Raw genomic sequence first — 23927 nt, 5'->3', positions numbered from 1 at the left:
GGGTCCTCATGAAACTGTTAATGTTGAGAATTCACTAACTGGTAAACCTTTACATTCCAGGTGTATTCACAAGTGGCACAGAAGATTGGGACATGCCAGTTTCCGTGTTCTTAGAAAGATGCCGGAGTTCGCAAAAGGTTTGGATCTAAAGGGGTGTAAGGTGTTTTTGGATTGTGCCGTTTGCAAAAAGGCTAAATCCAAGGCGGCTCCAATTCCAAAACACGCTACACGCCTGTCAACACGCATTTTTGATTTGGTACACACTGACATAGTGGGTCCTTTCCCACCAACACTTGGTGACAGAAAGTATTTTTTAACAATTGTAGATAATCATTCTAGATATGGATTTGTATATCCTATGAAAGAGAAATCTGAGACCTTTCAGATCTTTAAAGACTTTGCAGCGTTTGTTTCTACACAATACCAAGTTCGCATCGCCAGAATCCAGAGTGACCGTGGTGCAGAATTCATGTCTCAGCGTTTCCAGGACTGGATGCGTAAGAATGAAATTCTTCATCAGACATCTGCTCCATATACACCGGCTCATAACGGAGTCGTAGAAAGAAGACAAGGGGTTCTACAAACCATGATGCGTTGTCTTCTAGAAGATGCCAATCTCAGTAACGCATACTGGGGTGAAGCAATCAAGTATGCAAATTACATTGTCAACCGTACTTGGAGCAGTGTAATCAATCAAACTCCTTTCTACATGCTGTATGGCTACAAGCCTGATCTCAAGAACCTCCACATTTTTGGTTCATATGCTATGGTGAACACTCCCTTAAGTCAAAGAAGAAAGGGAGGTACAATAGCAAAGAGACTGAGATTTATGGGTATTGATGATAATTCAAAATGGTTCAAATTCATTGATACTAAACATGTGATTGTTATTTCACAATCTGCTAATTTTGAGGAAGATATTGACTGGTCCAGGATTCATTCCAATGATCCTGAAGTTTATTTTCCTAGAGATGGTGTTCCAGATGCCACGCAGCCTGATGACAATTCACAGGCAGATATTCCTTCTACCAGTTCTTCACAACCTGATGTTCCGTCTTCGCAAGCCGCGGATGCTGATGCTAGCGACGAACGTGAGGACGAGGATGATGATGAAGATGAAGAAGAAGAAGACTGGTCTGTTGCTCCTAGACGCTCCAAGAGGGCCACAAAAGGAATCCCTCCACAACGTTATTCATGGCAACTGACAAAGTCACCATTACCTTTGATTTGCAACGTTACTCTTCCTCCAGAGACATTCACACAAATCAAACAGCTTCCTGATTCAGAACAAGACAAGTGGTACGATGCAATGCAGGATGAAATGGACAGTTTAAAGAAACTTAATGTATTCACACCTGCAAAACCTCCAGCAAACAAGAAAGTCATTGGCACCCGATGGGTCTACAGAATCAAGAAGAAACCAAATGGTGAGTCTTTATACAAAGCCAGACTGGTAGCTCAGGGTTTCGCTCAACGTTATCCTGAGGACTACACAAACACTTACTCACCAACAGTCAGAACCGAAAGTGTAAAAATTGCCTTAACCACTGCAACTATTCTTGGTTTAGAAGTTTTTCAATTTGATGTGGACACAGCTTATCTACATGCAGACCTAGATGAAGAGATCTACGTAAGAAGCCCTCCAGGATTCCGAAAGCAAGAAGGGGATACCTGGTTCCTGAACAAAAGTCTTTATGGTCTGAAACAGTCAGGTTTAATGTGGTATTTATGTCTTACTGACAAACTAAATTCAATGGGCTTTATTAAGTCCGAAACTGATGAATGCGTGTTCACAAAAAGATCTAACAATGCATATGAGATAATTCTTGTTTATGTTGATGATATTGTTTATATTGGTCCAAATAAGAAAATGAGTGAGATTTTTGCTAAAAGTTTGCAGAGATACTTCACACTAAAATCTTTAGGACACATTAGCACTTATTTAGGTGTTCAAATTGAAAAGACACAGAAGGGGTTTAGTCTTTCACAAGAAGAGAAAATTGACCACATTCTACATCATTGCAACATGAAAGATGCTAGCACAACAAAGACACCCATGCAAACAGATTTTCACAACTTAACACATGAACCAAGTCCTGAGTTCGAGGATCAAACACTTTATTGTTCAGTCATTGGTTCACTATTATACATTAGTAGTTGGACCAGACCTGACATCGCACTTAGTGTTAATCTTTTATCACGACACGTAGGTAAGGCAACACAATTTCATTGGTCATGCATTAAGAAGTTGTTGAAATACCTGAAACACACTAAACACATGAAGTTATTGCTAGAACCAACACACACTGATCAACCAAAGTTGATTTGTTTTTCTGATTCCGACTGGGCGAGCGACAAGAAGTCACGCAAAAGCACTTCTGGTTACATGATGTTCCTAAATGGTTGTCCTGTTTACTGGCAAGTGAGAAAACAGAGTTTTGTTTCATGTTCATCTACTGAAGCTGAATATGCTTGTGTTTCAGATGCTTGTAATTCTCTAACGTGGTTTGATGCTTTGATCACAGATATCTGGACACGTCCGATTCGACCAATCACCGTGATGGAAGATAATGTATCTGTTGTTTATATTTCTGAGTCACATTTTACAGGTTCTAGGTCCAGACACATTGACATTCGTTATCAAAACACAAAGCAATTAGTTAAGCAAGGTTTTGTAAAATTGCAATATGTTTCTACACATGATCAGATCGCAGACATGCTTAACAAACCACTTGCCGCAAATCAACACGAGTATCTGCGAAAGAAGATGTGCCTTAATTGATGATTTGATGACGTCAGCCCAGACTAGCAAAAGAAGGGGTGTCACGATGTTAAAAGGTTTGCTAGGCCTGAACTGACATTCAAGAGTTAAACTAAGAAAGCTTTATTGCGCAGGTCATAAAAGTTCTTATCTGAAAGTGATTTATTGCGCATGCGTTACACATTCCAGAATTCCTTTCTTCTTTGTTCGGCTGCCAATTTGGCAACCGGAGCTTTTTTTTTTTTTTTTGGAATAATTTTTTATTGTTTTTGTCTTTTTATCACATATTACACTCTTTATATCAACAGTTTGTACAATGTTACATCGTCGTATCTATGTATGTTTTCCTCTCTTTACCATATATTACAATCCTTATGTCATTTTATCTATACATTTTTATGATATTTAACATATTTACCTATTTTTATATACAGTTCTATGTTTATTTATGTATATTGTTTTCGGCTTAAATGTTTTTCTTATTATCCAACCATTCATACCACTTATTCCAAATTTCGTAGTATTCCGATTCTTCTTTGTCCTGTAATTTTTGAGTTAGTTTGTCCATCTCTGCGCATTCCAAAGTTTTTTTTATCACTAATTCGACTGGCGGTGTATTGTTTTGCTTCCAGCATTGGGCGAAGGCAATTCTAGCTATAGTTAATATATGTGTTAGTAAATATTTAATTTTTTTTGTATAGTTCCCTTTAATTATTCCTAATAAAAAGGTTTCAGGTTTATACTTTACTTGTTCCCCCGTAATTTCTTGTGCCCACTTCCAGATTCTTTTCCAGTATTTTTGCGATTCCGGGCATGTCCACCACATGTGGTAGTAGGTCCCTTCTTCTTTTTTACATTTCCAGCATATCGATTTCAGTGTTGGGTACATTTTTGCTAATCTTGTTGGTGGTAGGTGCCAACGATAAAACATTTTATATATATTATCTTTCAGTGTCGCTGATCTCGTTAATTTATAATTTATATTCCAAATTTTTTCCCAATCCGCTAGATCTATGTTATAACCAAAATTTTTGGCCCATGCTATCATACATCCTTTAACTATTTCTTCTTCTAAGTTTATTTCTAACAAATATTTATACATTTTCGTTATAAATTTGTTTTCTGGGCCAGTTAAGATTTTGTCTATTTGTTGCAATTCCGTATATATTCCATATTCTTTTATATCTTTTTTATATCTTGATTGTATTTGGAGGTATGGCCACCAATCTATATTGATATTATTCTCTTTTAGTTCTTGGTTCGTTTTCAAATTCCCCTGGTTATCTAATATTTCACTATATCTAACCATTTTTGATAAATCTAGTGTATTGGGGTGTATCATGGCTTATTATTATTATTATTATTATTATTATTATTCACACTTATAGACCGCCCCCTCTCCCGGAGAGGACTCGGGGCGGTGTACAGTCACTAAAATACATTGTAAAATACATACATAAACAATTAAATTAATACTGGTGAAGGAGGTTATGAGACTGTAATCGAATAATAAATATAATACGTTAAAAGCCTATAAAACCCTTAAAACCCAATTAAAATAAATAAATCCCGGGAGGTAAAACTAAGAAAGTGCCAGGCCAGCTGATTGAAACAGGTGAGTCTTTAACTTTTGCCGGAAGGAACGGAGGTCGGTGGTAGTTCGAATGTCTGGGGGGAGGTCATTCCAGAGGGTTGGGCCCATCACAGAGAAGGATCTACTCCTAGGTGTCGCCCGCTGGCATTGCCTAGCAGACGGCACCAGGAGGAGCCCCTCCCTGTGTGAGCGGATAGGTCGCAGGGACGTGTGTGGTAGGATGCGATCCTGCAGATAACTAGGTCCTCTGCCATGGAGCGCTTTAAAGATGGTGATCAATACCTTGAAACGCACCCGAAAGGCTACAGGTAGCCAGTGCAGCTCGCGCAGGAGAGGTGTTACGTGGGAGTAACGAGTACTTCCCATAATAACCCGCGCGGCTGCGTTCTGAACTAGCTGCAGTCTCCGGATGCGTCCCAAGGGAAGCCCCATGTAGAGGGCATTGCAGTAGTCCAGGCGAGACGTCACCAGCGCATGAGTGACCGTGCGCAGGGCACTCCGGTCCAGTAGGGGGCGCAATTGGCGCACCAGGCGAACCTGGTGGAATGCCCCCCTTGCCACGGCTGCCACATGGTCCTCCATTGACAGCCGGGCATCAAGGAGGACACCCAAATTGCGCGCCCGCTCCACAGGGGACAACTGTTCGCCCCCTATGGCCAGCGATGGAATCAGCTGGCTGAACCGAGGTGCCGGCAACCACAGCCACTCGGTCTTGGAGGGGTTGAGTTTGAGTCTGTTGTCCCCCATCCAGACCCCGACGGCCTCCAAACACCGGGACATCACTTCGACAGCCTCGTTGGGGTGGTTTGGGGTTGAAATATACAGCTGAGTATCATCAGCGTAGAGGTGGTATTCAACCCCAAAACCACGGATGATCTCACCCAGCGGCTTCACATATGCGTTGAACAGGAGAGGCGAGAGGGCCGACCCCTGTGGCACCCCACAAGTGAGTGGCCTCAGGGACGACCTCTGTCCCCCTGTCAACACACATTGCTTCCGGTCAGAGAGGTAGGAGCCGAACCACCGCAAAACGGTGCCTCCGACTCCCATCCCCTCCAACCGGCGCAATAGGATACCATGGTCGATGGTATCAAAAGCCGCCGAGAGGTCTAATAGGACCAGGATAGAGGAGCAACCCCTATCTCTGGCCCTCCAGAGATCATCGACCAACGCGACCAAGGCTGTCTCGGTGCTGTGCCCGGGTCGGAAGCCGGACTGGCGTGGGTCTAGATAATCGGATTCGTCTAGGTGTCGCGGGAGCTGCTGCGCCACCACATTCTCAACAACCTTCGCCACGAAGGGAAGGTTGGAGACTGGACGATAGTTAGCTAGCTCCATCGGGTCGAGCGAAGGCCTCTTGAGCAAGGGTCTCACCACCGCCTCTTTCAAGGCGGTTGGTAAGTATCCCTCACCCAATGATGCGCTCACCAGGCCCAGGAGCCAGCCTCGTGTCACCTCCCAGGCTGCCAGTACCAGCCAGGAGGGGCACGGGTCCGTTAAACAAGTGGTGGGTCGCAGCCGTCCACGCAACCTGTCCAAATCCTCGGGGGCAACAGAGTCAAACTCCTCCCAGAGTGGTCTCTCAAGACTCGCTGTTGGCGGCTCGTCTGGTCCACTGACGGAGGTCCACCCGCTCCGGATCTGATCGATTTTGTCCTGAAGATATTCCCCAAACTCCTCTGCTCTACCCTGTAAGGGTGTCTCCCGCACCCTCTGCGATAGAAGGGAGCGAGTCACCCTAAGCAGGGCGGCAGGGCGGTTATCCGCGGACGCAATAAGAGCAGCACAATGTCTACGTTTGGCCGCTCTTATTGCCACAAGGTAAGTCCGCAAATAGGCTCTTACCTGTGTTCGGTCAGATTCGGAGCGTGAGGACCTCCACCTGCTCTCTAGACGTCTCCTGTGGCGCTTCATCACCCTAAGCTCCTCAGTAAACCAAGGAGCCCGGGTGGGTCGATGCCGCAGGAGAGGTCGCAAAGGCGCAACCCGGTCCAAGGCCCCAGTCGTCGCCCTATTCCAGGCAGTCACTAGGTCCTCGGAGCGGGAGCGGGACAAGGCTACAGGAATTGGCCCAAGCTCCGTCTGGAATCTATCAGATTCCATCAGGTGCCTGGGGCGGTACCAGTTTATAGGGTCTGGTTCCGCCTCCTCGCGGTGGGGGATAGCGCCAGGGAAGTCCAGCCGGAGGGATGAGTGGTCTGACCATGACAGGGGCGTGATGACTAAATCCCCTATTCCCAGATCACTCGTCCACTGTTCAGATACAAAAATGAGGTCCAGTGTGTGGCCCCCTTCGTGAGTGGGGCCCTGCACTAATTGGGTCAGGTCCATGGCCGTCATGGAAGCCATGAACTCCCGGGCCGCCTCGGAAGCCGCTCCCATTGACGGCAAGTTGAAGTCCCCCATGACCAAGAGTCTGGGAGTCTCAAATGCCGTCGCAGAGATTAGCTCGAGGAGCTCGGGCAGGGCTGCTGATGCATAGCGAGGAGCCAAGTATACAATCAGCAAGCCCCACTGCCTCCCTGGGCCCCAGTTCACACCAAGGGACTCACACCCGGGTATCTGAGGGACAGTGAACTCCCTCGGCTCTAAACATTCCCGCATAACCACCGCCACCCCTCCACCCTTACCCAGGGCCCGAGGCTGATGGAATGCACGGAAACCCGGTGGGCACATTTCCACGAGGGGTAAACCACCCTCGTGGCCCAACCAGGTCTCCGTTATCCCTGCAAGGTCTAGCTCCCCTGGTGGAATGGTGGAAAGCCATGCCGGTATTTTCATATAGTGTTTTGCTTTAATTTTATTCCAGACTTGAATTAATGCTTCTCTAATGTAATGTCTATGGAAATATTTTTGCTTCTTTTTACTCTCTTCCCATAAGAAAAAGTGCCATCCTGTTTGTAGGTCGTGGCCTTCTATTGCTAATATTCTTTTGTTTTTTAGATTTATCCAATCTTTAATCCAAATTAGTGCTGCTGCATTGTAGTAGAGTTCCCAGTCAGGTAGTCCCATACCACCTCTGCTTCTATCGTCCTGTAATGCTTTCAGTTTTATCCTAGCTTTTTTCCCTTGCCAGATGAATTTTAGTATTATTTTATTCAATTCAGTAAAAAAAGTTTTCTCTAGTTTTATGGGAATCGTTTGAAATAGATATAGGACTCTTGGTAGTATGTTCATTTTTATAGTTGCTATTTTCCCTAATAGCGATAGTTGTAGTTTCCCCCATAATTCTAGGTCTTTTTTAATTTGTTGCACTAATTTTGTGTAATTATTTTCTTTTATGGTTGAGCACTTTGCAGTTAGCCATATTCCTAAATATTTGACTTTCTTTACTACCTGGAGTCCTATTGTTTTTTCTAATTCTTTGTTCTGTTTTTCCTTCAAATTTTTGGTTATTATTTTAGTCTTTTCTCTATTAATTTTTAGTCCTGCCACATCTCCATATTTTTCTAGTTCTTGCATTAACCTGTTCCCTGTTTCTAATGGATCTTCTATGATAAATACTAGGTCATCCGCAAAGGCCTGTATTTTGTATTCTTCCTTTTTAGTTTTGGTTCCTCTTATTTCCTGGTTTTTTCTAATTCGTATCAGAAGGCTTTCTAGCGTCAGAATAAAAAGCAGAGGTGATAGTGGGCAGCCTTGTCTCACTCCTTTCGTTATTTCAAAAGACTCTGTCTTCTCCCCATTCAATAGTATGCTTGCCTTTTGGGTGGAGTATATTGTTTCTATTAATTTTTCAAATTTATTTCCTAGATTCATATTTTTAATTTGTTGTTTCATGTATTGCCAATTTAAATTATCGAATGCCTTCTGTGCATCCAGGAATACAAGTGCCACTTGTTTCTCTGTATGCACCTCATAGTACTCCAAGATATTAGCAATTATTCTGGTATTATTTCTAATTTGTCTTGTTGGGAGAAATCCATTTTGATCTGTGTGTATGTAATCATTTAGTAATCTTTTTAGTCTCTCCGCTATTATTGTTGCAAATATTTTGTAGTCCACATTCAGCAACGAGATTGGCCTGTAATTTTGAATTTGGTTGTGGTCTGTACCTTCTTTATATATTAACGTAATGTATGCTTCCCTCCATGTATTTGGTATTTTTGCTTTCGTCAATGTTTCATTGTACATCTCCAACATTAGGGGTTCTATTGATTCATTCAGATCGTTTATCGTTTTGTACCATTCTGCTGGGAATCCATCCGGAGCTTTTTATTATCAAAATGTAACCATTAGTTATTTCTGTTTCATTTTCTATTTTATTTTCGTATTAAAGTTTGTTTATTAATTAGAATATACTTGTCAAAGACTTTTATTTTATTTTCTTAATATCTCAAAAGATATGCGGAAGGGAATCAGCCCAATCCATTGATCTCAAATTTCTCCAGGGCGTTTTTCCCCTGACAAAGCGGCTAGTAGAAAGTTATACCTAGTTCACTTACAACTGGAACATAAGTGGCGGCAAGCAAAATTCCTGACAGACAAATTGCATACTATATCCCTCAATTTTCCAGCCTTTAGGTTCTGTACTTTCGACACAAATTGTTACTCCATGCACACAACATCTTATACCAGCTCCATTCCCTTTATTTGTAAGTGGAGGCAGTGTGGAACCGTTGATATTTTGAGAGACCCCTATGTAAAACAAATCCACAAGTATAGAATGGGGAATGCTTAGTCTGCCTGGACAATAGTTTGAAATAATGAGAAACTTTGTCCTATGAAGGCCAATTGAAAAAACTGGAAATGCTTATCTATAACAAGAGAAGCAGTGGGTTGGTATCACTATTCATTTCAAGTATGAATAATATTGCATGGAAGGAAGTGTCTATGGCAGGGGTGAAATGCTACCAGTTTGGGCCAGTTCACCTGAAACCGGTAGTAAAAAATGCTACCGTTTGCCTGAACCAATAGTAAAAAATGATACTGTTTGCCTGAACTGGTCGTAAAAAAAAATGCTTTTAAAAAAAAGTTTCAACGATCAGCTGTGTGACAATTAGCTGTGCCCGATTGTCTGTGAGGTTCCTGTTTTTTGCAGGGGACATTTGTGTGAAGTCCATCTGCTTCTACATTGTGTTTGAGTCAGTTGTGCAGCCATGCCTTCCCAGTCACATGCCCACCAAGCCACACCCACAGAACCGGTAGGGGAAATTTTTGAATTTCACCACTGGTCTATGGAGATTCTCAGTCACCCAGGTCATGGTTGTCTCAAAGGTGCTTTTTCAAGACACTGGACTTTCTTAGTTTTTCCTTGAAGACATTTCGCTTCTCATCCAAGAAGCTTCTTCAAGAAGTGAAGAAGCTTCTCGGATGATAAGCGAAATGTCTTCAAAGAAAAACAAGGAAGTCCAGTTGCCTCTTGAAAAAGCACCTTTGGGGCATAGAAGGAAGGTAAGCCCTGTTCTTCATGATCACAGACGGGGGGAAATGGAATAGGTTTTATGGTGATTTACAAACAGACATATTTCTAGCAGCATTTTTTTGGGGGGGGGACTCTTAGCAGCAAGAGAAAAATTAATGGAACCAATGATTCAGAAGGATGATGGCTTTCGCTTTTCTGGTTCTTTCTAGAACTAGACACCTCTCTAATGGGCAGGTTTTAATTTGGATTTTTGCAGGGAACAAAGAAGCTTCATAAAGTAACATCTAATGGTGCCGTTATGAGAGTAGGAAGCTTAAGTACATAGAAAAAGAAGCGCCAAGTACAGTTGATCTGGTTTGTATGCAAAGCCAGAGTCAACCAATATGTTTTTTTAAGATCAGCAGAGACGCCTCTGTGGGCATGTTGGTGGGCTCAGCTCACAGTGCGGAGAGCCAGGAAAAAGGCCTCTTAGTAGCATCATTCCACATATGTAATTTCTCCATGGGAAAATGCAGCTGGTCCCATATTCTTGTTTGAAACAACTGAAGGTTTTCATCCAGGCATTTACAAGATGAGACTAGTTACACTTTTAAAACAAAATGCTTTATTATTGGATATTTTTTATTACTCTATTGCTGTCTTGTTTTACAACAGGTGGCTTTATTTTGGATCTTTTGATCTAATCGATTTTATTCAACATTGTTTTTAATTGTTCTTTTTGTATTCTGCTCTAATCTCCTGCGGGAAGAATGTTATTGTTTTTATTATTTTGCTTTTTAGACCTTCCTTCCTTCTTTACTTCCTTCCTTTCTTCCCTTCCCTTCCCTCCCCTCCCCTCCCTCCCTCCCTCCCTCCCTCCCTCTTTTAGAGAATAGATGAGTGCTTTATTTTGCTTCATTTTATCTAATTGATTTTATTCAACATTGTTTTTAATTGTTCTTTTTATATTCTGTTCTAGTCTCCTGCAGGAGGAAGTATTATTGTTTTTATTATTTTGCTTTTTAGCCCTCCCTCCCTCCCTCTTTTAGAGAATAGATGAGTGCATCGCAAAAACATTCATAGAGGTATCTGATGATTTAATTCACTCACAGTGCCTTTAGGGTCTGACATAATGTTGCTCTAGGGCTCACATCTTCAATACGATGTATATGAGCATTAGGCTCCCTGCTGTACCAAAGATGCTTTTAATGAAAATATAAATGGGAAGATGTCATGTGGTGAAGAAAAGTGCCAGCCTGAAGGATCGGATCTTGACTCAGGATAAGCAGTGAGCTTATGAGTGAAGATCTTAGAGGGGATGCCAAAATATTTAGCATCATGAGGAGCTCCAGAAGAATCTCTTCAAAGTGGGTGAATGCTCAAGAAAGTGCTAAAAACAGTTCAATTTAAATAAATGTAAAACAATGCACACTCAGGCAAACTGTGAATGGAAAATGTGCAGAGGCAAACATGATAACCAGGTGGTTCATGGAGAGATTAAAATGTTTGGGACACTTTAACTTAGAAAAAAAATGAGAGGGATATAAAATCACGGAGAAAGTGAACAGGGAGAAGTTTTTCTCCCTATCTCAGAACACTAGGAACAGAGGCCATCCAGTGAAGCAGAAGGGAAGAAGATTCAAAGCAGACCAAAGAAATAACAAAGGATATAATAATTAATTTGTAGACGTTGTCACCTCAGGTTGTGGATGAAGGCCATGTCTTGGATAGCTTTCAAAGGGCATAAGTTAATGGAGGTTGGATCTCTCAAGAGCTATTCCAGTAATTATTTCTAGATTAAAGATAGCATGCCTCTGAAATTTTGAATATATATTGCAAGGGGTTTGAGAGGGCTATTTTTTTCATCTTTGGCACTCCAATCAATCAATCAATCAATCAATCAATCAGAATAGAGTGGGAAGACTTTGGAAGTCTTCTAGTCCAGCCCTCTGCTCAAACAGGAGACCCTATTGTTAGATTGGGTAATGGATAGGCACACACAGGCTTAACGGTAACAACAGCTCTTTATTAAGTACAACAAGTGAGAACAATCCAGCGAAGGTTGAGTATGACAGCAGCCCTTTTATAGGGAGCTGTCAGACCCTTCGACCAATAGGATTAAACTGAAGAATGAAGAATGGTAGGATGAGAATGGTAGGATGAGAATGGTAGGATGAGATGGTAGGAGTAGGCAGCTAGGAAGATGGTCATGCAAGGTGATAATGACACTGGGGTAGGTTGGTCTCCAGCCAGTAAGCCCAACAACAGCTTGTGGTCCATAACCAGTTTGAAGTCCCGGCCATATAGATACTCATGGAACATCTTTACTCTGGCCACTGCAGCCAAAGCCTCACAGTCCAGCTGGCTGTAGTTCCGCTCTGCGGCAGACAAGGTCCTGGAGTAAAATGCAATAGGGGCTTCGGTTCCGTTGGGCATGCGGTAGCTGAGGACGGCGCCGATGCCAAATAGGGAAGCGTTGCAGGTCAGCACCAACAGCAGGATCTGGCTGTATTGTACCAGAAAGGAGTCCACTGACAGGAGTCATTTTACCGCGGCAAATGCGGCAGCCTCGGCTCTGCCCCAGGACCACTTTGCATTCTTAGCCAGGAGACGATATAAGGGCTCAGCAACGGTGGCTTTCTGTTTAAGAAAGACCCTGTAGAAATAAGGCACCTGAGGAATGCCTGCAGCTCAGTTTGATTGCGAGGTGTGCGGGTCCTGAATTGCTTTAACATTTTGTGTGGTTGGGTGAATCCCAGAGCCGTCGATTAGGTACCCAAAGAATTCAACCCTTGGCACGTTAATTTGGCATTTCTCTTTTTTGAGACAGAGGCCTTTGTCTCTAATTCGAGCCAAAACTGTTCATACGTATTTGAAAAGTTGTGCCTCATTTGCAGCCGATTCCAAGATATTGTCGAAATAGGGGACAACTCCTGGAATCCCCTGCAAAATCCGTTCCATGATGCTTTGGAACAGTTCAGGGGCAATACTAACGCCGAATTGCAGGTGGTGACATTTGAATGCACCCCTATGCATCACAATGGTTTGGGACACCGCCGTAGCACCATCTACATGCAATTGGTGGTATGCCTGCACCATGTCCAATTTAGCGAAAAATTTTCTGGGGCCTAATGATTGAAGGAGGTGCTGTACAATGGGTACAGGATAGGCGCTTTGTTGTAGCGCTTTATTTATTGTGCACTTGTAGTCCGCGCAGATGCGGACAGACCGTCAGATTTGACAGGTGTCACTATAGGGGTCTCCCAGCATGCGGGATCGACCAGCTCTAGGGTTCCCTGGCCTACAAGCTTGTCAATTTCCCTGTCAATTTTGGAGCGGAGAGCAAAAGGTACTCTCCTGGGTTTTAGCCTTATTGGGGCTATGTTGGGGTCCAAACTAAAGGAAATTGGAGTCCCCACATACTTACCCAGACTGGTGCTGAAGACATCCTCGAACTCCTTAAAGATGGCTTCAGCACCGTCGTCTTTCAGGGCGTTGATACTGGTCACCTCTAGGCCCAGGGCTTGGAACCAATCTAGCCCTAGGAGGCTCTGCAGGTTGCCGCTGACCACTGTCACTGGGAGTTTCCCGCTGAACTGCTTGAACTTCATCTGGAAGGTGCCTTGGCCCACGATGGGGACCCGGTCTCTCTGGTAATCATATAGGGGGATATCAGGGGTGCAAAGATGCTGCTTCTTTAGGCTAGGGATAGCCTGCTTTAGGGTGGACCATGGCATGATGGTCAGTGATGACCCGGTGTCGATCTCCATCTCACATGGAGAGTCCTCAATGAGGACTGTCATCTTCAGCTTTTTTGGCCGCCTGGTGCGGACTTGGCCGATTGCCGTGTGGTAGGTGACTCTATGGTCGCGCTCTGAGTCCCGTGGTGGCTTCTGCCAGGCCCCTTGGTTGGGCCTCTGTTGGTGGTTTGGTGCACTTCTAAGCTGCCAGGTAGTGACAGGGAATTTGCTCTGGCACACCTTGGTGATGTGCCCCTTTTGCTCGCAGCGCTGGCAGGTTGTGTTGCGGAAATGGGAAGCCAATCTGGCATGGTCTCCTCCGCAGCTAGCACAATGCGGGAGATGCGGTTTGAATTTGCGCACTGGCTGAGCGTGACTACTGCACATGCGGAAGTTGTCATCTTCCTTGCCCTCTGAGCTCTCGGGCTCTGCAGCCTCGCGATGTATGCGTGTCTTGTGGAGCGCTTTGGTGCTGCAGTCTCAGTAGATTTGACAGCTGATTCGGATGCCCTGGCCTCCTCCAATGCGATCTGCAGAGTGAGGTTAGATTTAGTGAGTAACCTCCTCTGTAGGTTAATGTCCCGCACGCCGCAAATTATGCGGTCCAGAATCAGCTTGTCCAGGTCTCGGAATTTGCAGTACGCTGCAGCCTTGCGAAGCGCCGCAACATACTATTTAATTGACTCACCCTCTTTCTGGTTCCTGATGTTAAACTCATGCCGGCGAACATGTTTGGATGGCTTGGGGGCATAATGGGTCCTCAACATTTGCTGGAGCATGGACCAGGCGACTGATTGCAGCGGTGTCGGCTCAGAGAAGTCTTTCGCTGTCTCGAACACTTCCCAGCCACAGTATCCAAGGAACATGTTCTTCTTGCGGCCTTCAGAAAGGCCCATGAGGTCGTTTGCCTCGAGGAAGCAGTCAAATAGTAGCATGTACAAGTTCCAGTGCTCGGTGACTGGATCATACGGAGTCGGTGGGGCATGCATGGCCATTTTGTGTTCTGAGGGCGTTGTGAGTTTGCCGTTCAAAAATGGCTGCTCGATAGCCGCGCTGAACTCTGGGCTGGATGTACTTGCTGGATTGCTACGCTCTTTTGGTTCGCCTAGTTGCCTTCCAATCCCACCTTTGTCGCCAGTGTTAAATTGGGTAATGGATAGGCACACACAGGCTTAACGGTAACAACAGCTCTTTATTAAGTACAACAAGTAAGAACAATCTAGCGAAGGATGAGCCTGACAGCAGCCCTTTTATAGGGAGCTGTCAGCCTTCGACCAATAGGATTAAACCTCTGTTACCGCCGGAACAGAGGACCCTGGTGGAAACCACTGTAGTTAGAACAAATATCTAACACCTATGCTATTTCAAACAAGTGACTGTCCAGTCTCTTCTTAAAAACTTCCAGTGATGAAGCACCCACAACTTCTGAAGGCAAGCTGTTCCACTGGTTAATTCTCCTCACTTGTTAGGAAGTTTCTCCTTAATTCCAGGTTGCTTCTCTCCTTAATTCGTTTCCATCCATTGTTTCTTGTCCTGCCTTGTGGTGCTTTGGAAAATAAATTGACCTCCTCCTCTTTGTGGCAGCCTCTCCAAAAGCATCTTGCTGGCCACTATAAGAAACAAAATGTTGGCTTGATCCCACATAGTTTTTTTTAACATTATTTTTATTTCCAAGAATTCTTCTGGGACTCAGATATCTATAAATATTTTTAGAAAACAAGAGTAAGTACCTTATAGCCTATTTGTCCAGGAAGAACAAATAAATATAAATGATCTGGGGAAGCAGGAAGCACTCTGAGAGCCTCTGGGAGTGAAATGCTATTTTGTTATCTGATAATGTTAGCAATGCAGAGGATGCTGCTTGCTACCTAGAGGATGTTTAAGACTAATAGTCATTGATAGATTTGCCCTCCGTGATTTTATTCAACATGCCAAGAAAATTAGTGGCCATTACTGTCTTGTGGTAATGAATTCCACAGGTTAAGTATGAAGTACTGACTGAAAATGTATAACAATATTATCGTGTTTCCCCGAAAATACGACATGTCCCGAAACACCTTGCCACATTTTTCGTGTGGGCAAAAATATAAGCCCACCCTCGAAAAGAAACCCCCTGGACAATCCCCCCTCCAACCAGCCAGAGCACCGCTCACCGACCTAGCGATATCCTGAAGGCCCCAAGCCGCGGGAGCCGGGGGGGAAAGCTGCTCACATTGCCTGCCACCTTTGGGATACCTTTGGGGAGTGGCGTTCTGCCTGGCCAGAGGGGGGAATTGCCGGGTGGCTGCTCCCTTGTGAGCAGGCTCTGGAAGAGCCGGGCACAACCTCAGGGGCGAAGCAGCCACCTGGCAAATCCCCTCTCCAGCCGGGCAGAGCGTATTCACTGACCTAGGGGGTATCACTAAGGCACCAAGCCATGTGGTGCTCTGCCCGCCCCCCAGCTCCCGCAGCTTGGAACATTCGGGATACCCCCTAGGTCAGTGCATGGAGCTCTGCCCTGCTGGAGAGGGGGGTTGCACAAGCACCTGTTCCGCCCCCAGCCTTTGCGCAGCTCTACCAGGGCACCGCCGCTGGCCGCTGCCGGCCACCACACTCCGAGCATAACTTTCAAACTCCAAAACTCCGCTGCCGAGTCTTCCAGCATCAGCCGCTCTAGGAGTGCTCTCTATGGTGAGCCGGCTGCCAAACAGAGAGTCTTCCAGACAGAGAGTCTTCCAGACAGAGAGTCTTCCAGACAGAGTGTCTTCCAGCAGCTGGCCCACCATAGAGAGCACTCCTAGAGCGGCCGATACTGGAAGACTCGGCAGCAGAGTTTTGGAGTTTGGAAGTTATGCTCGAAGCGTGGCGGCGGTGGGCGGCGGTGGCGGGCGGTGGTGCCCTGGGAGAGCTGCGCAAGGGCTTGGTGAGGCTGGGGGTGGAACAGGCGCTCGCGCAACCCCCTTCTCCAGCTGGGCAGAGTTCCATGCACTGACCTAGGGGGTATCCTGAATGTGCCATGGCGCCAGAGCTGGGGGGCGGGCAGAGTGCCATGTGGCTTGGCACCTTAGTGATACCCCCTAGGTCAGTGAATGGCGCTCTGTACGCTGATGACACTCAGCTGTACATCTCTACCCCGGACCACCCCAACGATGCCGTCGAAGTGATGTCCCGATGTCTGGAAGCCGTACGGATCTGGATGGGAAATAACAGACTCAAGCTCAACCTATCCAAGACAGAGTGGCTGTGGCTACCGGCACCCCGGTTCAACCAGTTGCGTCCATCACTGGCCGTTGGGGGCGAACAGCTGGCCCCCGTGGATCGGGCACGCAATTTGGGCGTCCTCCTGGATGCCCGGCTGTCAATGGATGACCATGTGACAGCCGTGGCAAGGGGGGCGTTTCACCAGGTTCGCCTGGTGCGCTAATTGCGTCCCCTATTGGACCGGAACGCCCTCTGCACAGTCACCCATGCGCTTGTGACATCCCGACTGGACTACTGTAATGCTCTCTACATGGGGCTCCCCTTGAGATGCACCCGAAGGCTGCAGCTGGTTCAGAATGCAGCCGCGCTGACAATTGTGGGAGTCACTAGATACTCCCACGTAACACCTCTTCTGCGCGGGCTGCACTGGCTACCTGTGGCTTTCCGGGTGCGTTTCAAGGTGTTGGTTATCATCTTTAAAGTGCTCCATGGCACAGGACCTAGCTATTTGCGGGATCGTATCCTGCCCCATACATCCCTTCGGCCGATTCGTTCTCACAGAGAGGGACTCCTCCGGGTGCCGTCCACTAGGCAATGCCAGCGGGCGACGCCCAGGAGTAGGGCCTTCTCTGTGATGGGCCCGACCCTCTGGAATGACCTCCCCCCGGACATCAGAACTACCACCGACCTCCGCTCCTTCCGTAAGAAGCTTAAAACCCACCTGTTCAATTTAGCCGGCCTGGCCTAATCCCAATTTTAGTCCCTCAAGTCTGCATTTTTAAATATTTAGGGGTACGCTTTTTAGCTGATTTTAACTTTTATTATTCTGTACAGCTGAATTTAGGTTTAATTCGCTTTTAAGGGTATTTAAGGGTATTTATCTTTTGTATCTGGTTTTTAATGAGATGCCTGTACACCGCCCCGAGTCCCTTCGGGGAGAGGGGGCAGTCTATAAATCTTGAAAATAAATAAATAAATAAATAAATAAATAAATAAATAAATAAATAAATAAATAAATAAATAAATAAATAAATAAAATAATAAAATAAAATATAAAGCTACACGAACGATGCAACCACATTATGAATAAATAAAATTATTTATTACAACTGAAACTTTAATAACATAAGCGAATAAACTTCACTAAAATTTAAATTATTTTACACTTCTGTTGACAACAGGGTTGTATAAACTTGTAAATAAAATTATACATATTTGGAAATTATTAAATACATAATGAATTAATAAAACATGTATTGTACTTACCTCTGTATAATTGAATATTCACTGAGAAAGAAATAATTACCGTGAGTCAATCAATTGCCAACGTGCCGTGAGTCTACTGCGTGCGTATGTGCCATGTCGTGTTTTGGTAAGAAGCCACTTGCACACGGCGCTCTCTCTCAAGGTCTCCCGTGTGGAGCGCATGCGTCTCATAATCGTGTCTTCTACCGCACTATTCTGAGCCTTGACGAATTGTCATGTCAAATACAAATACGTCATATAACGTGCAACAGATTACTCTTCAAATATCGAAAAGGAGGACATGTAGGAGCACACTTTTCGAGGGAGGACAGAACTTATAAAAGAAGGACTGTCCTCCCTAAAGGAGGACGATTGGTCACCTTAGCATTATACTCAACAAAAGTATTTCTGGTTTCAGATCTATATGTTGCTTAATCATCTTTTCCAACCAAGTATGTATTTTCTTCCAATATTTCTTTGTTTTCATACAAGTCCACCACATATGATAATAAGTACCTGGGGTCTGATTACATTTCCAACATTTGGCAGACACATTACTAAACATTTTTGCCAATCTTGCCGGTGGCAAATACCACCCATAAAACATTTTATAAAGATTTTCTTTGGGATGACTTCCGGTTCCGGTGGCTGACAGCGACGGGCAAGCTATGCTCGCCCCGCGCTTTCCCGGTGGGCTCCCCACTCCTTGGGGGGCACAGGACGCCCCGTAGAGGCTCCTGCCGGAGGAGCGGCACTGCGGGGGATCCCCTGGATCGGCGGCAGCCAGGGGGGCCGCCTCGCTCTAGGCACCGGGGAGCATGATGGGGGACGCTCCGGCGTCTTCGCTGCGAGGCTGACGGAAGAAAAAAACAAGCAGAAGGACGCGGCTGCGGTGCGGTGAGGCGACAACTCCCTCTCATCCCCTTTATTAATTTGGAAAAACTGCCAGCAGTTTAAACTTCACTCTCGGCTTGGCTGAAGAAGCGCGACTGGAGGGAGGGGGATTCCCCCCCCCTCGGACAGGCGGCTTGAAACAATTTCGCTCTCAGCCCCAAGGGAAGGAGGATGGGAGAGAGCCAACTAAGGATGTCACGCTCCTATTAATGGTAAATTTTGAACTTAAATCTACAATGGAATGATGATCTGGAAAGTTTTGGAAACTTTGAATACTTTGTTATGCCTCCAAACCCGAAGCTGGCAGGGCAAGATGGCACACTTCCGCTGACTTTATGAACTGTGAAACCTGACTCCACCTTTAAAACTTCAGGCTTCCGGTCTTTGTCTCCGTGCTACTCAGACAAATATCTTGCTGATTGCTACCTTTTGAACTCCCTGGAGTGAAAAACTTTACTCTATTGCCAGGGTGATTAGAAAAATCCTCTTCTGCCTGGACCTTCTGTCTCCTGGACTCTCCTGGCTGTTCTACCTCTCTGACTGATCACTCTCTGTACTGACTGAACTCTTTATTCCACAAACAATGTCTCCTAAAAAACCACCTCCTGGAAAACCTGGCTATGCTGCCTCTGCCCTGACATCTGCAATGTCCAGTCCTAGTACACAATCAACGATAACAGCTTTGGTGCAACCTAAAACTACAGAGACTGAGTTTCAACAAATGTTTCAGCAACTTCTACAGGGACAAGATGAAATAAAAAAACAACTAAAGGAGATGAAAGAAGAAATCAAAGAGAACCAGGCCCAAATCAATAAAAACTCACAGAGACTGGATCTTTTGGAGGGTGGGACGGCTGAGATGAGGGAGGGGATGGAAGGGGTGCAGAAGGGGAACAAAGAACTTGATACCCAACAGATGAAAATAGAATTTGAGAGAATGTCCTTTTATCTTAGATTTCAAAATGTGGTGGAAGCAGATGATGAAGATATAAGGGACATTATGACAAGTATTTTGGCTGAATACATCCAGAGAGAGAAACAACAGATGGGGTGGGAAATAGATTTGGTTTATAGAGTGAACTCAGCTTATGCTAGAACACATAACGTACCCAGGGAAGTACACATTAAATTTATCAGAAAAAGTACAAGAGATGAAATTCTGAGTGCACAAAGGGGGCAAGATTTGAAATACCAGGACAGGCAAATAACCATTCTGAAACAGATCCCCAAGAAAGTGAGGGAAAAAAGAAAAAGCTATTCACAGCTAGCGAAGAAATTATACCAGAAGGGGGTGTGGTTCAGATGGCTGATGCCTGAAGGTATGCTAGTATTCTGGGAGGACACAAGAGTTAGAATTAATACACCCACAGAGGCACAGGCCTTTATGGAAAAAAACAAAGCTCTCTTAGAAAAACCAGATGATCCTACACCAGATACACAGGACACGGGAGGGGCTGGAGCTCTGCCAGTGGGGGGAGATGGGGCGACACCGAGAAAACTCAGATCATAAAAATGAATAAGAAAATCTGCTTGACATAAGCTGACCGAAATTATTAATTGAATTTATATGCTGACTATATGTTACTATTTAGTAATGGAATTTTCTGTAAATGTATACTTTGAGTATGGAGGGAGGGGGCACCTACCGCACATTGCAACCGCCAAAATTTGTACCTTTCCATTACCTTTTTCCCTGTAAAATTTTAAAAAAACCAATAAAACTTTGTTTAAAAAAAAAAAAGATTTTCTTTGAATTCTTTACATGTGGAGCCAATTGTTTGCCCCTGACACCTATTTATTTAAAAGCCAGAATGATAAGAACTTTTGTTTAAAAGCACGGTTTTTCCTGCAACATTCTTAGTTTCCTAATGTGAAATAACAATGTTGTTCATGTACTTGTTTCCATGTGCACTAAGAACAAAATTCCCTTCTCAGTCTGGCACTGCATTCATCCATGTCCGGTCAAGATTTAGTTCATCAGTTTGTTAAATAAGTTATAACTGGCTGGGTGCAAGCAATACATTAAACCACATACCAGTAGAGTACAAACCACAATGGTTAGGCTCAACTTGCTAAATCAAAATGAAACAAGTCACATTTATAGTTTAGCACAATAGGTGAACCTAGTCTGGAATTAATTTCAAAACACTCTGGGGTAAGCTGTGAATTATGTTTTGATATCTATGAGGTTTTTCTCTCCTGCAGTGCAAATAACAACTTTCGATGAGCAATTTTCAACAAGATTATAGTAGGAGAGAATATGGTTAAATTTCCTCCCTATTAGTTTCTAATTCCACTGCCTTCTGGACTATTTACCTTTTTAACATGTAATGTAATTTACCTTTTATCAGGCTTGAAATGTAAAGAGGAATTTAACATTTTGACCTTCAGCAATTTATCAACTGGGTTTGTACAGCATGATGGGCTAATATGTGGCTTGCTAATTTGTGGGTTGATAATATGCAGGTATCTGGGTAGAGAGGTTAATTATTTAAGTCTAATATATGCTCATGACTATAAGTAATAGAACAGAATAATAGAGTTGAAAGAGACATTGGATATCTTCTAGTCCATTGTTTCTCAACCTTGGCAGCTTGAAGATGGGTGGACTTCAGCTCCCAGAATTCCCGAGCCAGCATGGCTGGCTCGGGACTTCTGGCAGTTGAAGTCCACCCATCTTCAAGTTGTCAAGGTTGAGAAAGAATGTATCTAGTCCATCCCCCTGTCCATGGCAGAAAAGCCTATACCATTCCAGACTTTCCTTGGGCTGGAGAGAATGGATACACATGGTCATAGAGAGAACAACAGAATAACAGTGTTGGAAGGGACCCCGGAGACCCTCCAGTCCATCCCTGCCCCCCCCCCAAGCAGGAAACCTTGCACCATTTCAGACAATGGCTGTCCAATCTCTTCATAAAGATCTCCAGTGATGGAGCACCTACAACATCTGGGGGCCAATTTCCCACTGGTTAATTGTTCTGTCAGGAAATCTCTCCTTAGTTCTAGGTTGTTTCTCTTCTTGATTCATTTCCACCCATTGCTTCTCGTTCTGTCTTCAGGTGCTTTGGAGAACAGGTTGACACCCCCCCCCTTACATATTGGAACGCTGCTATCATGTCACCCCAGTCCTTCTCTTTTCATTAGATTAGACACACCCAATTTCTGCAGCTGTTTTTCATGTTTCGCCTCTAGCCCCCTAAATCCTCTTTGTTGCTTTTCTCCACACTCTTTCTAGAATCTCAGCATCTTTTTTATACTGTGCCGATCAAAACTGGATGCAATATTCCAAGTATGGTCTTCCCATGGCTTTCGTGGCAGCTGCAACATATTGCTGTCCAGTGGTGGGTAGCAGTTACCTTCACTACAGGTTCGCTGATCGCACATGCGCGTTCTGTGCCTGACTCGCGCTGCGTCTGTGCGCAATCCACTGCCCATGACAACCAGCTGATTGTCTGGGCTCGCGCAGGCGCTGCACACTATGCGTACATGTGCAATTTGCCTTTTGCCTTAAAAACAGGTACAGAGCATGGGTGGGCAGGACAAAATAGCCACCATACTGGTTCACTCTCAGCTGCTCCAGGCCACTACCAATTTGGCCAAACAGGGCCGAACCGGTAGCAACCCACCTCTGTTGTTGTCACATTTTAAGTGATTGTCCACTAGGACTCCTTGGTCCCTTCTCGCAGTTACTGCTATTGAGCCAAGTTCCACCTCTCCACTCAAAACTATGGACCACTCCAACCTTACTATCCTTTGGGAAGTCCATGAACACCTAGTTTCTCCCTCATGCATTGGCAATGGACTATTGGTTTAAAAGCTCCAGCATGGATGCATGATTGAGATGCTTTGTGTTTTTAATGAGGTCTTCGACCTGGGTTTTTGTTTGTTTTATCGGTGATATTTTATATGGCACGTTCAACATCAAGAGTTTCATTGGATAGATGTAGCCTTCAAATTCGATTATTGGATTTTTATCTCACCTTTATTACCTTATAGGTAATTCAAGGCACTGAACATACATAATAATCCTTTGTCCTCCTATTTTCTCAACAGTAACCTTGTGAGGTAGGCTGAGCAGAAAGGGACTGGATGAAAATCACCCAGCAGGCTTTCACGTTGCAATGAAGCCTACTTTAATCACTATAACAAACTGGCTTTGAGAACACGGGATCGTTGTTAATATACCTCATTGGAAATGATCATATCAGAGTTGGGTTCCTATGGTTCGGCCCGGTTTGGCTGAACCGTTAGTAGAATTCAGGCTTGGGTCACAGAACCAGCAGCGACCCAAGTCTGCTTGGCTGTCACCGTTTTGGATTTTAGTGACTGCGTGTGCGCACTTCACTGTAAATTGCTCTGCGCATGCGTGAAGAAAATTTACACTGAATAGCGCACACGCACATACGTTGTGTGCTGGTTGCGAACCGGCAGTAACGCCGGGAGCAACCCACCTTTGGGTCATATATATATATATATATATATATATGTATGTATGTATGTATGTATGTATATGTATATGTATATGTATATGTATATGTATATGTATATGTATATGTATATGTATATGTATATGTATATGTATATGTATATATGTATGTTTATGAAAGATATTCTCTTACTTTGGAATTGCATGTTATTTGATTGATTAATTTATGGAGGTATCCATCTGACCTTTATATGACTCTGGGCAGCTTACATTAAAATAAGATATATGAAACATACAACCTAAAAATAAAAATATTTATTTGATATATATAGCCTTCCATTTCACCTTTATGACTCTAGGCTGCTTACAATAAAATAGATAAAATATATACCAAATCTAAAAAATTAAAAAAAAAACATTTTCTTTTGCAGTAACAACTTTCACAAATTGAAGTGGATAATAAAAATAAATTAAGATTGCCAAATTAGTCATGACACTATCTCTGTCTTCACTGTACCTTTGGATAGCTGGGGACGGAGGGCTAGGCTTAGTCATAGATTATCTGAAATAACTTTTTGGGAGGGGGTTAATTCATGGTTAATGTTAAATCTTATTACCGTACATTATTTTCACTAATGAGACAAGGCAGTACTTAATGTAGTGGCTGAGTTGAGCGGCTTTATAAATCTTTAAATCAAACAATCAGATTCAAATCACCAGAGAACCACAATGCTCCTGGGTTA

This window comes from Natrix helvetica, assembly GCF_964273705.1.
Source record: "Natrix helvetica genome assembly, chromosome: 2".
NCBI classification, from domain to species: domain Eukaryota; kingdom Metazoa; phylum Chordata; class Lepidosauria; order Squamata; family Natricidae; genus Natrix; species Natrix helvetica.
Note: the sequence above shows the minus strand (reverse complement) of the source record.